The sequence below is a fragment of the Rhagoletis pomonella genome, unplaced genomic scaffold, assembly GCF_013731165.1.
Source record: "Rhagoletis pomonella isolate Grant_MI unplaced genomic scaffold, Rhpom_1.0 Rhpom_scaffold_00004, whole genome shotgun sequence".
Lineage (NCBI taxonomy): Eukaryota > Metazoa > Arthropoda > Insecta > Diptera > Tephritidae > Rhagoletis > Rhagoletis pomonella.
The window spans coordinates 45,852,943-45,870,287 of record NW_023458558.1 but is presented as its reverse complement, the minus strand read 5'-3'; the positions used below and the strand labels follow the sequence as shown (position 1 = coordinate 45,870,287).

The 17,345-nt window shown below is 33.9% G+C and overlaps 2 protein-coding genes across 2 annotated transcripts in view; one reads left to right on the top strand and one right to left on the bottom strand.

The window, feature by feature from the left end:
- LOC118737635 (synapsin) overlaps positions 1-17,345 on the bottom strand; it is a 113,907-nt gene that overhangs the window by 48,055 nt on the left and 48,507 nt on the right. The gene's annotated exons all lie outside the window — the stretch shown is intronic.
- Positions 1-17,345, top strand: part of LOC118737637 (tissue inhibitor of metalloproteinase) — a 73,024-nt gene that overhangs the window by 25,711 nt on the left and 29,968 nt on the right. The window lies entirely within an intron of this gene.

The window sequence follows — 17,345 nt, the reverse complement described above, 5'->3', positions numbered from 1 at the left end:
TTTTTTGTGGAGTTATTTCTTCACATGTAAGTAATATATATTCTAAATTTAAGTTAAATTAGACCATCGATGCAGGTCTTCAAAATATTTCGACTCGTGCGTCATCTACCGGTGCAATTTTTTGTGGAGTTATTTTTTGTTATGTAAGTGATATATGTTATGGCGGTTATTCAAATATCCCAATTCCTGCGCCACCAAGCGGATTAATCCTTTTATTTTGCCAGGTTTCTACATTCATACATATCGTCGGTGAAACTGCAAAACGGTTTATGTCTATTAGTATCCTTGGCACCTAGATGGCCTCTTACTTGCACCGGAATGCATCTGCAAATCGTTACACCCTAATAAACGAATGACAAAACTCTCTACCTTTGGCTGATGAAGATGAACGATTGCCACTCGCGATCAGATACAGATAAGAGATCAATTAAGCACCAGAGGTAGTAAGTGACATAGAACGTTTTCATCTCATGGTGAACTTTTTTTTTTTTGTTAGATGAAGTTATAAAAATATGAATCACACAGGGCGGGTTGGGTTACAAATGTAAACCAGGCATTTTATGCAATGAATGTAATGTAAATGAGTGTAATTTTTGTGTTTCAAATTTTCTTCAACCAAAATAAATTCGATGTTTTTATTGAATTTTTTGTGCTTTGTAAAATTTTTTGCTTTCAAGGGAACAATTTTAAGGCTGGTTTTCACTATGTCATATTTCGTCCTTTATCCATACCCTTACCGATGATATTATGGGCTAAAAACTGACAGACAGCCGATTTTGCAACACATGTATACACTTAAGACACATTCTATTTGAAATGAGTAGCAGTAGCCTATCGACATATTAAAGTTGGGGGAGCAATGTTATTGTTGCAAAAGTACTGAACTTTTTGATTAAACATCGTAATACTTGCCATGGATAAAAGAAATTAAACAATACGATGATATTAAATTTGTAAACAATGAAAAATAATTTCTGAATATCATACGGAAACTGATTTCCAAATGCCCATAATAAAACACTTAAAGAAGCCCATAAATCTCAATTGTTGACCTATTCATTCATAGAGTAGATTTATATGGTTCTTGTATCATTGATAAATCTATAGCCTGATTCATGCAATACTACACTCTACCCACCACAGCTACTGTGCATAAATTAAACCATTCAACAGTCTCTAAATGATATTTCTTTGATACTTAATAAATCTTCGCGTGAAGTGTAATGCGAAGCACGTGTTTACCACAAACGAATCGAGCGAAGGAATGACGCGATTATAGAATTAATTGATGAATGAAGCGATGCGGTGATGGGAAGATCAATTTGGTGAATGGCTGAAGAATAAGAGCAATTTCAAATGATGTGGAGCATCATAAATAAATTTAAACCGTGATACATCAAAGGAAAATTTTTAGAATTTCAGCAATGAGCTTGGCTTTAATGTCTGTGAATGACGACAACGCAGCCTAGCGTCAACATACATACGTATTGGGCTTAACTTCGAGTTTAAATATATGGTTCATTCCACGGTGACGGGTGTGCTATTTCAACTCACATTTTAAGGCTTAATTCTTTAACTGTAATATAAAATTCTTTAAAACGAGTATTTTCTAATAGGTTTCCGAGATATACACATTGCCCTACCTCACTTCAAAATGTATTAAAAATGTGCTGATATAGGGCGTTTTTGAATCGGCAGCTGAAATAGGTCGATCTTCCACTCAGCAGTTGATATGTACTTCTGAAAAAACACCCGATACATACATACATGCATACATGTAATAATATGTATATCACTGCATACCTTCCATGCCAATCATACCGTCGCCAACGTGCGCAATGATGCGTCAACTAGATATTTAAAGAGCGCCGAGATTATTCTACACCAGAATATATAAAGTGTATAAAAGGAAGCAAGCGATAAAAATAAATCAGTGTAGCCATGCAAAATCTACTCATAGATTCTTCAATGTAAATATTTAACTAAGTTCTGCGAACTGGCGCGCCCGCTGCCTGAGCGATCTAACCGCCAATTGTGCACCGGCTTGCAAGTCTCTGCCAGCTGGTACTCATCTTATTATACCAATTAGGGCAAATGTATTTGTTTAAGATACATTCTTTCTTTTATAAATCATATTCTGCCGTCTGCCCTCTAACTAGTCTAGCCGTGGCTTTCTAAACTGGGCAAGAAGCATGCAGCCAATTAATATACTCGTAATTTGCTTTCGCACTTGTTAGTCGCGTAGGCGTGCGAAAAAACGTCTACTTATGTGACATACTTACATACTTATACATATATATTTATTTACACACAAATTGACATACAACAACTCCCACAAATAGCAGACTGCAACAATTGCATTTCGTTGTTGTCCTCAATGCAGGTCGTTCATAGTGTCTGTCTGATGTGTTATTGTTGTTGCTGTTTGTTGCGCTCACCGGGCCACTGCCTGTTGTAAATATGTATTCGTATTATGTAAACGACTGAGGTTGTAGCTTAAGTTGTCGTTGTTGCTGTGCGTGGGTCTGTTGATAAGCTTGTGGTTTGCGGTGAGTAGTGTGGCATTTTTTTTAATGCCACCACATTGCGTCACCACTTTCGTAACGCCAATGCACTACTTGTAACAATAACAAATGAGTTTTGTGTGTAATGACATCACTCAGATACAATGATGTGGGTATTTCTTGGAAAAGTTACTTGTTGTTTACATACATTTACATATGTACATGCATATGTACATACATACGTATATATGTTCTTTCGTTTCTCCTATAAATATGTTTTTTTTGCACTGGGTGCTTTAACCTTGAAAAACATATCCTACGTTTGCTGCAAGAGTGTCATAATTCTAAAAATCAAAAACTCAAGAAAAGCGGCTTTAAAATTGAAGAGTTTCGAAGCATTTCGAAGATAACGAAATTGGGTAATTTCCTAATGCCATTGGTATGCCACTATTTTCTGTACAGTCCTCGTTAGTTAGAGAGCTAATTTAATAGACCGGTATTTTTGAAATCATAAGGGAACAAACCCGTATAGGTCCAAATACATAAAATTTTCGCGTGGGTACATTTGAAAATTGTTCATAAAATTTTTATCGGAGTCTGTAATCTCATTTACTACCACCACACCTTAATTTTTTAAATTAGTTTTTCTACAGAAAGTTTATTTCACTTTATCAACTATAATTTGTTTGCTTATTTGAACCTAATACATCATAAGAATCTATTTTTCTTTTGTATTAGCGAAATAATAAAATAAAATAAAAAATAAAAAAAATAAAAGAAAACTATGGATGAACCGCCAAATTCATAAAACATTAAATGCTTTATAAACAAAAAAATTTGCATGAAAATGTCATTTCATAAAGCCTTTAAATTTTCTTAATTGTTTATGAATAAGGCCATAAATAATTATTGTAAGTTACATTTCGTTTAAGAAAATATGTGCTCCTTAAAAAAACAAAAAAACTAATGAGGGGCATTTTCTCAGGTAACCTCTAACTTTAAAGCTCACTTTATATTTAAGGGTTGCATTCAAATTTAAGATTGTGTCTAAAGTAAAGCATTTTATTATCGGTCCTAAATTGGATAACAGCCAAGATACACACATACATACGTCAGAAACCGATAATATAAATGCTTTACTTTAGATATAGTTTTATTTTTAATCTAACCTTTAAATATAAAGTGAGCTTTAATGCTAAAGTTTACTTCAGCCAACGGCCCTAAAAAGTAAATAAAACATTGGGCGCCTGCGCCATAATAATAAAGTGAAACTTCCTTCGATTAATTTCTAGTTCGCTTCATATTGCAGAAATGTTTCTTAAGTCAATTATTTACTTTATCCTTGGTCTTAGTCTTCATTTGGTCGGTTTCGTATACGTGTTCTTACTCGTCTTCGTCCTCGTATTCGGACTAGTCATATTCGCCTTCGAACTCGTCTCCATATTCGTCTTCGAACTCGTCTCTATATTCGTGCTCATCTTTATATTCGTCTCTGCATTCGTATTTGCCTTAGTCGTCGAGTTCTTCGACGTAATTATCTTTGTATTCGTGATTTTTTTTTGTCCTCGTATTCGTGTTCCCCTTTAGTTCATAGTCTTCATATTCGTATCCGTCTTCATATTGCTGTTAGTCGACATTCGTACTCGCCTTGATCTTCGTATTCATGCTCGTATTCTCTGTGCATTTTCTAACACTGTCCAAGTTGTTTTCTTTTACTGTCACTCCCTTCTCTCGGCAAAAAAATACGCTTAAACGTTCTTCCTGGATTTATTTTAACCAATCGAGTTCCAGAAACAGAAACAAGTACAACAAAAAATAAATCAAGTATTAAAATTTCAACCTTGAGACGTTTGTTCAGGTGAAAAAGTCATAATTTTTTCTTTCTTTATTCAACAATTTTATTGAGCTTAACAACAATAATTTAAATTTTTGGTAGAATTTATAGACGCTATTTCAGAGATCACCGCATCTCCTCTTCAGACGTCTTCACTGGCTTTGGACGCCCCAGTCGCTGCATCGAATCCCAGTGAAAAAGTTATATGGGCTTAAATAACAAAAGAAAATATTTTTTTTTTTGCAATAACTTTGGGAAGTTTTCAGATAGAATATTCATATTAGAGGCAATGAAAGCTAGCATAAAATACAGAAAATCTGTGAAGTGTCAAGAGTGTGCCACTAAGTTAAAAAAAATGGCAGCATACAAAATATCTGTCCCAGCTATTTTGCATTTTTTTGAAATGTAACATTTTTTCCATTTGTAAGTGTTTTTTTCGCCATAATGAGCCAATCTAGAGTAATAGAACTAGTGTGCCACCAAATGAAAAAATAGTTACATTGATTATAAAATTACGTGGATTTGCGAAACAAAAATCCCAATTTTACAATTTTTGTTGACACACTCGAAATTCATTCTGAATTTGTTATATACATGAAGAAACTAATTTATAAATATATTCGTAAAGAATTCTGTAGAAAAATATTCCACGCCAATATTTAATTACTTTTAAATAATATGACTTTTAAGTTAAGCCGTGGGAGTAAACGGGTTAGCTGAATCTATATGGTGCTACGGGGCGTATACGTTACATACGCGACTACGCTTATGTATTAGTGGACTTAGGTCTCACACTGAAGGGGTATGTAATAGGCTTTCGATACTTTCCCCAGTAAAAAAAAAATCTTTATTTGAGTGAACACATTCAGTCAGTTGTGTATACTATATTTGCCCACATTCTCTGATACAAATTAAAATGCTGCTTCAACAAAAACGTGACAGCAACTGTGATTAAGTATCTATAAAAGGAAAAAAAGGTAACAACTTAATAAAGCAAACCAAATTGCTGATTTATAAGCGTAACAACAGCAACCGAATTAATTGCTTACCAAAAATGGTAAAACAAATGGCATTGCACAACAACGGGTATTCAGTAAAAGCTTTATAACGTAAAAATTTACAAATCACTCAGGGTGATGCACAAATCTACGCGCGCTCTACGCAGGCTAGCGCACAGATGCACAATTGCATCTATGTAAATGTTAGCGAGACAAACATCGAAGTTAATACATATGTATGTGTGTATGTACTATGTATGTATATGCTAAGATATATATCTAGTCATCTGTCAGCTTGTGCTGCAAAGCGCCAGTGCCGCTAAGCAGTATTTATTTATGAGTGGCGTTAGCTGGCGACACAGCGCGTATCTGCACACCGCGACGCGCGGCTATGCACAATATACGAATGTAAGTATCTAGCTAGTAAATAATTGTAATCGAAATTTATTACTCACGCGCAAATTAGAGCCAGTTGTAGATTTTGACGTTGCACATAATTTTATAAATAAATTCATGTTTCTATGTATGCATGTATATTAGACCACGTACAAAAAAAAAAAATCTGCAGGGAGACTATAATAGGACTTAAATCTTAGTATTTGGTATAGTAATGATCCACCATGAATCTCTCCTCTCTAGGAGAATTGTAAGAGGTCGCGTGTTGAGCCTTTAGTTTTCCCATAGGGATTACACGTAAAAAAAATGTGTGCTTTTCTTTGGAGGTCAATATAATTTTTTAGGATAAATTAAAACGCTCGAAACTGTTAGCATACATTGATTATATGCCATTTAAATATTATGCAGGCTCAGACTATTTAAATTCCCAAATTATCCCTTTTAATCCCTTGTCATATTTGGGTCAAATCTAGTACATTCCAATTTATAAATTTTTTTTTTTTTGGAATTAAGGGATCTGAGCATGCATAATACTTAAATGACATGTAATCAATGTTACAGTTTCAAACGTTTACATTGATCCTAAAAAAATATATTGATCTCAGAAGGTAAGAAGTCATTTTCTTACGTGTAATTTGTATGGAAAAATTAAATGCTCGACGCGCAAACGCTTACAATTGTTCTAGAGAGGAGATATTCGTGGTGAATCCTTACACACCGACTAAATACTAAAATTTTAGAGAAGACCCTATTTTGAGATTTCAAACAAATAATTCGATGGGCACCCTAATGTATATGGGTCATTTCCAAACAAAGTGGACATGACAAGTAGTTTTTAATTGAGAAAATTATCGTTTATTGACGTAAAAATTTGTGAAGAATACGAAACTTCTTTTAAGCTCTTTAAAAATTATTATTTTTGCATTTTTATTTGTTTTTGTTATTTTATGGCCTTATGAGAATTATATTCAACTATTTTTATTGAGCTTGAGGCCATTTTTTAATGAAAAATTATTGTGGAAAAGCAACAATAATGTTCTCTTATTCAATTTATTCTATTCTCTTTCTATAAGGCCAAAAAATAACAAAAACAAATAACTTAAAGACGAGCACACCTAAAAGTTAAACATTCTAATAATAGAAATATTAACAAAAACCAACAACCACATGATCAAGTGAATTGCAGCGGAATAGGTGCGCTTGATTGTAGTTGGCTTAACAAGTGAAATAGTGGAAATAAGCAACAAGAATTAACAAGGCGAACTTAGCACAATGCGTAGGCAACTAGCTGAGTCAGTGGGATCGTCGGTTCGAATCCTACTGAAAGAAGTCTGATGATGAAATGTGGTGATTTCCGAAATAGCTATCACTTCTACCATTTTTTTCAAATTATTGTTGCTTTTTCACAATAAGTTTTCGTTAAAAAACGGCCTCAAGCTCAATAAAAATTGTTGAATATTTTTGCATTTTTGCAAAATGTTTTCCAGAACGTCACTTTTTTAACAATAAGCTAAAGGAATAAATAATAAATAAAAACACCTCGGATTTTCTCTGTCACGTAAAATCCGAGATTTTTTTGAGGTTAGAAAAAATCCAGACGTGATGGAGCAAAACGGACTTGAGATTCGTGTTCAGCGACCCCAAAAATATATACAAGAGACTAGGTTTGGTCAAAGGATTTTTTTTTATGGACCTGTGTTATCGAATAACCTGAGCGGGACAACCATTTGTTTACGGAGTAGTAAATATACATATATCAAAGAAATACCATTCGCAAAAGAAAACAAAATGGCTTACAATAATAAAAAAAAAAATAGTTCTGTTAGTGGCTTATTATTTGAATCGTATAATGCTGCTTTGTGATTTTTCGTGTTTACCACTATAAAGAAATTTAAAAAGGCGGGACAAAAAAATTGCACTTTGTTTGGAAATGACCCATATAGAAACAACTGCGCGCGTTTTGCTTTGCGCTGATGTGCTGCAATGCTGACGCTTTTATAGCATATGTATTGGGGATGTTAATTTTTTTTGATTTTTGCGAACCCGGGATTTTCGGGACATCGTTCATACAGTCCCGGTATCCCGGGATGAGTCCCGGCATTTAGATATTCATTATTTTCCAACAAATTAACATGAAGAAATTGCATCAGTATAGTTTGAGAAGCTGTCCTACCATATAATAAATAATAAATAAATGGGTTTGAAACTTATTTTATTATTTAACTTGAAAAAAATTGCATTAGTAACAAAACAAAAGACAGTAATTAAATTTATACGCACTTAACAATACTTTAGCGTTGACATATCTGATAAAGTAACTTAAGGCATGTGAATTAAAATATTTCCAGAAATCAACGGTATTTTGTAACTGCATGAAACTTGTACTTTATCCTTCTGTTATTTATAGGGCTATACTTAAAAAATTGCGTAACTAGAATTTTTCTAAAAATTCTGAGTAAATAGATTGAAACTAAAACAATTTAAAACACACCAAGCAATCAATATACTCACGTAACCTTGGGCCAAATATAATAAAACTGCGCTTTTAGTTTTAGATTTTTGTTTTTGTTAGAACTTTATAATTTCAAAGATATGATAAATTCTAAAAATTATTTATAAAATTCAGTGCAATGTAGAATAAAAATGGGTACCAAATTAAATAAAAATTTCTGTAGGATTTAAAAAAAAACTTAAGTTTTTTGCGTTCACAAGGACTTGAAAATGCATTTTTAATAAATTTTATTTTTTTATAAAGTTAGAATGACTGTATTCGATGACGTTGTCGAGTTTATATTAGTCCTTAACATATACGTTTTTCAAAATAAATATTGCAACATTTCAAGGATATTCGAAGATAAAATTTTTAAGGACATTTTCAATAACTTAAGCACCAAAAAATGTAATCCCTTCTTACTCTATTTTTTAAACCATTTTCTGAATTACTCATATTATTCAGTTTTCAAAGTCCTTTTAAAAAATCCTGACGTCAGTGAGAAAAACTAAAAACGTAATTTTACTGCATATATTTGGCCCATGGCTTCACGAATAAATTGATTTTTCTGTGTGTAAAATTGCGTGTCGCACAGTGTTATGTGTATGTATTATTAGCTAGACATTTATAAAAAAAAAAATATTAAATATTAAATAAACAAAAGAAATGTAGTAAAAACTGGTCAAAATAAGGCGTTTTCTATTACTGTCACCTCTGCGTTTCTATAACTGTCTTGGCAAATAAGCCCGGGATTTTTGGCACTTAAAAAATGCCCAGATGCCGGGACTAACATCCCTAATATGTATGTATTATCGCTGCGGCAGCATCACCCACATTTCGTGTAGCGCATTTATTTTGTATTGTTTTTTTTTTTGGTTTTCTTAATCTACAGTTTTAATACTGACAAATGTATATTGTAGATATTTATTTGCGCATAAATACGTTCGTATATAAAAATATGTGTCTATTGAGTTAGTGGCATGCTGTCGTTTCTTCTTGTGTGCGCTAAAGCAGTGCGCGCCTCCTCAAGATGCTGCGAGCGGCATTTCATTGTCGATCAATGTGCAGAGATAAGTCACCAACGCGTACCGCTTGCTTGCGCTTGAGCGGTGGTGGGTGAGGAGTTGAGTGACGCCGTGGTAGAAAATAAATTTATGCACTGGCGGCGCGAATTTGCTCCAGATAAGAGGCCCCAAAAAAAAAAATTAACAAAATTTATCACAAATTTGCCGGTGTGTTGTGCTTTGTCATAAGCCGCACGACTTTTGAGCACCCGATCATCTGTTGCCTACTCAAGCGCATCAAAACTGCATTGCGCTCACACATGTTTTACGTTTGATCAGTGATCTTTGCACGTCGCATATATGCACTCACTCAGTTATAGCGCTCAACAAGAAGATCACTCTCTATCACGCGCTGATAAAGTCACTCAAACCTTTGAGCGCAGATAGAGCGCATAGAGTGCAGCGTACAGTGATGCCAGACATTCGCTGTTAAAAATCCCACGAAAATGGGGAAAAAATCCCTCAATTACCCACATCTTGAAAATTTATCCCACAAAATTCCCAACGAATTTAAACATATACATGTTTCAGTAGTAAAGAAGTAAAATTCATATAAAATAATAATAATAGTTTGGCACTTACACTTACGTGCTTTTCCTCCAATTTGTGGCGGTCCCCTTGATGTTGTCACACAAAGGGGAGGGACCTACAGTTTTACGCCGAATCCGAATGGCGAGTGTATTTTTATGAGAAGCTGTTTTTCATGGCAGGAATACACTGGGGGGTTTGCCATTGCCTGCCCAGGGCCGACCGCTGTTAAGAAAAAACCCCTTTTTCTGCATTTTTTTCACTCATTCATCTTTTCACTTTCATTTTTTTGCTCACTCACTAAGGGCCTAAACGAATTTTTTGGTGACTTTAAAATTGAAGCACATTCATGTGCTATTTAACATTTCATCAAATAATTTGTTCCGCTTTTTACATGAAACACCAGTTACAACTGAATAGATTCTTTCTTACTCAGCGCTTGAATTGGTTAATGTAAGAAAATCTTCGAAATTGTCCTTATACTATTTAACAATTATATACCATTTCACTCTACATCACATCTTCTGAACGATTAATTACGTAAGAATGTCGAATATTCTTGAATTTTGATCAGTTATGCAACAATAACTGCGTCAAAAGAAAATCCCTTATTTATATGAAATGTCCCTTTTTTCCCTTTTAATAATTTTTGATGCAAAATATCCCTCAAATAGGGAAATTACCCACAATCTGGCATCACTGGTAGCGTACGCGTTTAGTTGCTCAGTGCAGAGCACTTTGCTTTCGAATGTTTTGGGTGTTTTTGCCGGTTGAGTGTTTGTTGGAGAGTGGCGCGCGTTTGGCACTCGAGCGATTCTTGATGTTTCTTGAATTTCGCTTGCCTTTTTCCTAATTTGATTTTTAAGCAACGAAACGGTACGTTTTCGGTTTTAGTTGAAATTGGTATACAAAACGTAAAGCAACGTTTCGTATTGTGAAGCGGCCGTAAAATTAGCTAACTAAAGTTTGTGGAAGTCGACATTTCGCACGCGAAAATTTTAAATGTTACAAAGAAAATGATAACACGCGAAAGAGTTGCTTAGTTAATTTCCGAAGCTTCTCACTATATGGCCAAGGAAAGTGTCAGTGTGAGATTTAGCAAATTTACAGTTAAGTGTAAGGTGCGCAAAAATCGGGCAAATACTAAAAACACACAAATTATTGACATAAAAAAACAAAAATAAAAAAGTGAAAGTGAATGCATTTTCATAAGATTTTTTTTTAATTTGGCTTGCAGTTGAGAATAAAACTGTGTTACAGTGCATAGTAAATAGTAGCAACGAAGAGGTAAGTAGACTAATTAATGTGGTGGTTTTCGGTGCAAATAATATTTTCTGCTAGAGAATTTTCTAGGAAAATCAAATTTATTTTTGCTTTTATATGTATTTATTTAAGTTTTTTTTATGTCGAAACTTTATTGCTGTAATAATTTTGCATTTATTATTCGAATTTCTTGACGCTGTTTATTTATACATGTGCTTGTGTTTTGGCCACTATATATGTACATATTTATGTACATATAATTTGGTCGACAAAAATTTCCGGCATTCCCATTGCCCCAAACGAGTGCATGTACACAGCTCTATACTATTTATAGTCAACTGTTGCTTTTAGTCGCAGTAGCCCTCTATGACACATACATACATACATTACGGTGGTCACCCCCAGGATTTTTCTATATGGAAAAAAAGAATCTCTGTATATTTTTTTTGTTTTATTAAAAACTAGCAAATACTCGGCGTGCTTCCTTGTATTGTAATATTTCATTTATTTTATGAATTTAAATAAATAAAATTTTTCAAACAGATGGCAAGCCTCCTAAAAAATATTTTCGGAAGTAAGCTTTCCTAAACCTCTTCTGTTTGATACCCATATGCAATATTTAATGTATCTTATCAATTAAATTAAATTAAAATTCAAAAATGTGGCAACCTCCACAAAAAATGATTTTCAGTCGTAAGCTTTCTTAAACCTATTTCCTTTGATAGCCATATTGCAATATTTCCCTTATGTTATCAATTTACTTAAACTGCGTTTTTCTCACAGGTGGCAACTCTATAATTTTGTTCAATCTATATTTTAAGTTAGGCCTCTAGCAATACACCAGTGAAGACTGCATCCAATTATATGCATTCGTTTTCGAGTGATGCGCGAACAAACATATAGACAAACAGACACAAAAATTCTAAAAATTGTTGATTTTGCTTCTACTTTTCCTAAGTCTGTTCTAAATAAAATTTATTTATAAAACAAAAAATACGGGTATACTTTTATCATTTAGAAAAATGCTAGCGCTGAGAGCTTCACTTTTTAAACTTTTTTTCAACGCACGCATTTTTGGCCCTCCCTAGCGAGCATACATATAAAGATATGTACATATTTACATGCGCGATGAGCTATAGTGTAGGCATTTTTTATTGCGACAAAATTTTTTGCATTGAATTCTTTTAGCCAACCAGTCCATCTGTCGCTTTACGGCACACTTTTTAAACATTTTTAATGTGTAAATATGTACATAAGTATGTATGTACGCTTTCATTTTTTGCTTTCGCTCGCTATTTAATTTTGGTATACGTTTTGATTTTTTTGGGAGCAATTTCCTCTACATTGCTTGGGTAACACTTGCGGTGAGCTTTTGCAAGAGACAGTATTTCATTGGTTTTTATACAGATTTTTCTTGTGGCTACATTTTCTATTCTATTGGTTCTTTTATTCAGTTGGGTTTTTGTTTTTTTCTTTTTTTGTAGCTTGCGGTCGCGTCTCAGATTTTATTGTCAACACTTTGTAAACAAATGAATTTTCTTTCGTTGCCTTCAGTGCGATTTGTTTTACGCTGTGGGCGGATTAATATTTTTATTTCAAACTGCTTTACGACGCTCACCGCTTTGACTAATTTCTTTAAAAATATTTTTTTATTATCTCAACGAATTGTTTCCATTTTTTTGTTTAAAGCGTTTTTCTTCTATTTATATATGTGTATGTGCATGTACATATGTATATGTGCATGTGCATTAGGGTGGCCCTAAAAAAATCAAATGAACGATTTTTTCATTACCACACCCTTAATCGGTGTTACTACGGTCATAGATGTCACATATAAGTTTTGGTCCCGATTGGAGTCGGTTAAGATGTTTTCATAGGGTAATCTGCACTTTGACCCCTGGGCGACATGCCTTAACCAACTTCATTCGGCACCACAATTTAAATGTGATATCTTCGACTATATGTATTAGCATCGACGTAGGGGTTGAGGCTTAGGAAATCTGATGTAAAAATTTGCTTCCTACATTTAAGGACCACCCTTCTTCTTCTTATGCGGCGCTGTAACCGAGTAACCGAGTAAGCGATTTTTGCCGAGTTCAACAAAGCACGCCTGTCGATTTTTTTCTGTTCCAACTGGCGCCAATTGGAAACGCCAAGTGAAGCCAAGTCCTTCTCCACCTGGTCTTTTCATCGCAGTTGGGGCCTCCCACTTCCTCTGCTACCACCAGCGGGTTCCGAGTTGAATACTTTCAGAGCTGGAGCGTTTCTGTCCATTCGAACGACATGGCCAAGGCAACGGGGCCGCTGTATTTTAATTCGCTGCACTATGTCCATGTCGTTGTAAAGCTTATACAGCTCATCGTTCCATCGTCTGCGGTACTCGCGGTAGCCAACGCGTTTCTCTCGAATACTCCAATAGCCGCCTCATCGGATGTGGTCATTGTCCATGCTTCTGCGCCATATACCAGCACGAGCATGATGAGTGACTTATAGAGCATGGTTTTCGTACGTCGAGAGAGGACTTTACTCCTGAATGGCCCACTCAGTCCAAAGTAGCACTTGTTGGCAAGAGTGATACCGCGTTGGATTTCCATGCTGACATTATTATCGGATTATTAAGGACCACCCTAATGTGCATATAATTACATACCGTCTTATTTAGATTTATTTTCGGATTTTGTTTTCATCATAAGTATTTCACGGCCAACAGGTGTCTGGCTTTACTTACATACTTACATAATATTCATACCTACATATTTAAATACATATGAATGTATTACACCATGCGACAGTATAATTTACACAAAAAATAATCAATATACTCGCGAAACGAGAGGTCAAATATAGTAAAATTGCGGTTTTAGTTTTTCTCCTTGCGTCAGATTTTTTTAAGGACTTTGAAATTTCAAAGATATGATTAATTAAAAATATTATTTAAAAATTTCCGGGCAATATAGAATAACAATATTGGAAAAGATCAACTTTTTTGGGACACAAGGCCCTTTAGATATTGAAAATGTGCTTTTAAGATTTTATCCTTGAATACCCTTGAAAATTTCCAATATTTATTTTTGAAAAAATTATACGAGAAGGAGCAATATATAGACGGCTAAATCTTTGAATTTCATCCTTTTAGCTTTATTAGTTTACGACGAAAAGATCTATTGCAAGCGCATTCTTAATACATTTTCGTCCTTGTGAACCAAAAAATTTAATTGCTTTTAGTTTTAAAGACTTTTTGCTTTCATTTGGTACGCATATCATCATTCTAAGTTGCACTGAATTTTTAAAATAAATTTTTGAAAAAAAAACGTTCTCTGAACTTTCAAAGTCTTTAAAAAAATTCTGACGTCAGAGAGAAAAAATAAATACGCCGTTTTGCTATATTCGGCCTCAAGTTTTGTAAGTAGGTATGTATGTATATTGATTGCTTCGAGTTTCGAAATTTTTTGATTTTTGTCACACAGTGTAATCAATGATTCCTTGCATGTTGCTCATACGCTCCGTACTCCCCGCTTAACATTGACCAGTCCATATTTAAATAAGTATTTCAATTACATACTTGACTATAACTGCTTTAAATTATGAAAGTATTAAAAAGTAACTAACTAGCACGTAATGGTTGCTAAATGCATAAAGAAAATAAAATATTGTGGCTCATATTTTTCCCAGGCGCTCGGCCGAGTGTCCTCCAATTTGTGAGGTGGTTTGCCATTGCTCTGACCAGGGATCGAACTTACTACCTAGTAGTAGTACACACCTCTTACTGCTCGGCTATAGTGGCTGTCAAATGCCAAATACATATCGTAAAGACTAAAGGTGGCCACACTCACCGACTCGAAAGCAGAAAATAGTCAAAGATTCAAAGAACAAAGTTCTCATACAATGAAACTATGTACATATTTAGTTCATAGTTAATTCTCTTTTTACTCGTAAAATAAAAATTTCTAAAATAAATGTATTTTTTGATTATTTTTCGGTTTTTGTGTTTTCCTAGTGCCTTCTATTGCTTTTTCTAGCCTATTTCGTTATTTTATTTTGCCTTTTTTGTAGGTCTTTAGGTCCTAAAAATCCGTTCCCTGATTATAACCCTATTAAAGAAAGACGTGTCTAACATATAGTACTGAACATTCACAAAGAGACGTTCTACAGCTTCTTCCCTTTCCTTTTAGTTATAGCTGTTGTATGCCAGTCCCATTCTAGCAGTTAGGTATTCAAAACCCAGTGTCCGCACAAGTTCTTCCTGTCTCCTCTATGTGTTTTAGAAGTAAGTTTTAAGTAATTAATTGTTAGGTCACATAAACTGAGTTGAAGGGCCTTCCACCTTCGATTATACATGTTTAGATCAGAGGTTTTAGAACTTCTTTTTCCCATTAAAGTTCTTCCATCTGGCTAGCAATCGATTTCGTTACTAAGAACCCATTTCTCCTAGTGCTCTTTGAAGCACCGCATGCCCTCTCTTGCCTACCTTGCAAATGCAAACTACTTTAGAACTTTGCCAAGTAGGCGGACTCGGAGATTTGTAGGGAGAGAAGCTGTTAATTTTCCATTCAATCTTCTCTCGCGTGATAATTTCGTTAACGACATTGGTTCGCCGCGTCGCCATCTACCGCTGAGACCTGATTTAGGTGACAGCCTGGAAAATGGGCATGACGATGAAGTTCTAATGTAAATGGTGTTTCAATTATCTGGAAAGCGATAAAATGGCTTTCAAATATCCCGACAATGTTGAATCGCTTACAAATCGCCTCCTGTAAATGCTGCTTTAGGCTTGTGGGCTTTGAAGATCAAACTTTTCGTACATAAATCTTTTATGTTTATGTAATGTTAAGCGATATATATAAATTTAAAAAAATAAAATACTTAAGAAGACTTTAAATCTCGCCCATTTCTATTTAATACCCGTATAAATAGACGTCATCCTGTGCTGTTGTTGCTTTTCTCTACTTTGCCAAATTCTAATAATTTCGTTATCATTTTGCCATAAAATTTTCCACCTTTTTATTATCTGTTATCTGGATGCTTTTTTGTGTTATCTAAGGCGTCACAAAATGAATATATGAATGTTTTATTTATTTTATGAAATGTTTGTAAAATAATTATTTTGTTTTACAATCTAAAGCAGTATATTTTGTTTATTTGTAAATTCAATTAGGTAAATAGCACACACGTTTTTTAAAGCTACTATTAAAATACATACATACATATTTACTAACAATTATGTACACAGGTGATCGAATGTAATACGCTTTACATACTCGTATGTATGTTTGCTCATCAGAATACTTAATTGTGGGGCTTCTGTAGCACGATAATCGAAGTTCTCTGAATTGATGACTAGCTGCTCATTTCTGAGAAAACCAATATGTAGAACAAAAATAATGTTACCAATTTTTAAGAACAGTTCAGAAAATGTCACAACCAAACGACATGTTGTTTTAGCTCATTTTCGAATGATTGGGTTAATAATATAGTGTGACTTTTATTTTCTTTTAATTTTCAATTCACTTTCCGGTGCAGTGCGTTGATGGCTGAAATAATATCTAATTTTCACAGTCTGGCCTGTTAAATTGTTGGTTGTACATTAGACCGTACCACCTTACAAGCAAACAAAAAAAGCTGTGGTGGTTAAGTACGTAGAGCAGGTCACTTGAGGTCAATTTACTTGGGAACAAAAAAATTATCAAAATTATTTAAGCTCCCAGTGTAAATGCCGACGATATGGCGAAAACTGCAAAAAACCGACCTCTCGAAATTGCGAAACTAGGCGCCGCAAATAGCACCAAAATAAAATTTTAAGGTTAGAATTGATTTGTAAGTTGTGTCAATCATAGACAACTTAGAAACAGCTTTTTGTTAAGATGAGACAGAAGAGAGCTATATGAAGAGAAAAAATTGATTCGGCAATATAAAGAAAGATCAGTACTTTAATAAGTTCACTCTGTGTTCGCTGCAAGATTTTGGAAGTCGTGGGTTCGAATCCCATTGCCAGGAATTTTTTTCCATCTTCTTTTATTCTTTTAAAAATTATTTTAATTTTTTTATGCAATTATAGATGTTGTGACCTTTTTAAATAAAATTAAACTCCAAAAAATTGTATTAACTTGAAATAATTATGTGAAATACCATAAACAAAAAAGAGAATAAAATAAAGTTTAATAAAATAAAATAAAATAAAATAATGTTTATATTAAAAAAAATAATAATAATACATTTAAAAAATATTGTTTGGAATCGCATGGAGTTGGAATCGCAATTGCGTTTACT